Source organism: Phalaenopsis equestris, unplaced genomic scaffold (assembly GCF_001263595.1).
Source record: "Phalaenopsis equestris unplaced genomic scaffold, ASM126359v1 Scaffold000804, whole genome shotgun sequence".
Lineage (NCBI taxonomy): Eukaryota > Viridiplantae > Streptophyta > Magnoliopsida > Asparagales > Orchidaceae > Phalaenopsis > Phalaenopsis equestris.
This window is the reverse complement of record NW_018165244.1, coordinates 322,262-323,984: the sequence shown is the minus strand read 5'-3', so window position 1 is coordinate 323,984 and position 1,723 is coordinate 322,262.

Genomic DNA, 1,723 nt, shown 5'->3' with positions numbered 1-1,723 from the left:
CATCTGAAGGGATGTTCAACATTTAGAAATGTACGATGATAGTCAAATCATAAATTCTTTCTACGATGTTGAAGCGTAAATGTCTTAGAGGAACTCATGTAAGGTGGACAAGCTAACTTTCCTACGGTGCTTTACCTAGATAACATTCCATATTTGGAAAATCATTTATTATCCGCATTAATGTTGCTTTTATCAAAAAACTTATGTTTCATTGATACATCACACGTCATGACACTTCTTTCCCAAAAAACTTGCAGCTCATCTATCAAAGACTGCAAATAGGGTTGTCAAAAAATCTTGTTGTTCGCAAACAGTTCGTGTTGGTTCGTCAGTTCGTGTTCGGTTCGTCAATGAGTTCGTGTTCGGTTCGTTTGATAAGTAAACGAGACGAACGTGAACAAATTTTTTTTTCGTTCAGTTAATTAAACGAAACAAACACGAACAGTGATGCGTTCGTTCGTGTTCGAATCGTTATTATTCGAAATATTAAAAAAATTAAAATAATTATATATATATATATATATAATTTATGATATTTTAAAAACTTTAACTTTATAAATTATAATATATAATAAATTAATATATTATATTAGTAATATACTAATATAGATATTATATATTTATATAATATATATAATTAATATATAATATTATTTTTATATATTAATATCAGGGATGTCAAACTGGCTCGTCGTTCGCAAACAGTTCGCGAACAGCTCGTGTTCGGTTCGTTCATTAAGAAACGAACACGAGCAGTGACTTCACGAACAATTTCAAATATGAGCTTATTTCAAACAAACTAAATTTCAAACGAACCGAACACGAACACATGCTCTGTTCGTTCGTGTTCGGTTAGTTTGCACCCCTAACTGCAAATATACAATTATGATTTCTTTGGGGTTACTGGACTTGGTATAATCAGTGTAAAAAAAAAAAGAAATGTGTTGTCATGCACATCTTAGATGACATATTGTATGGTGTAACAATCACTAAACAATAAGAGTAGGATGACGTGGTTTGACTGTAGGTGTGAAGCCATCATAGCATAAGCCAAGCCACACTTTATGTGCCTCTACAACAAACTCTAGATATGGGCGATCAAAATATTTTCACGCCTCACCATCTCCTGGATGATTCATTGAGTAGATTTTCCCTAATTTGTTATGATGTCACATCATAGTATATCCTCTAAAGACGTGAAATAAATGGTATATAAAAAATTTGCTTGAACAGAATTTCTTTCTGCCTCTTACTTTTTGTACTTTGAGGATTGAATATAGGAGAATTGCAAAATCTGCACCGACTCTCCGTTGTGCTTGTCTTTTAATATAGCATATAGCCATTTACACATCAATCAATCTTCTCTGCTTTAATCCTTAACTTGGAGACCAACTTTTTCATCCCGCATAAATCTTGAGGGACTAAATTTTCAGGTGGATTTATCTCTTTCAGAAATTCTACAAATTGATTGAAGCACTCTCGTATCATGTTAAACTCAGTTTTAATTTTTCCGCATTTTGAGAGCTAGAAATAACTCAGAATGAGATGTGCAACCCTCCCACGGTGGCATTTACGGGGCATTCAGTAAATCATAAAACTTCTGAGCTTCAGAGTTTAGTGTATCTTCCTGTTACACTTGACTCAGATAATGTTACCTTGTCTTAGCAAAGATTATTTTTTCAAATCTACTTGAGTCAAATCCAGAGGAGGATCATAGCTTGTC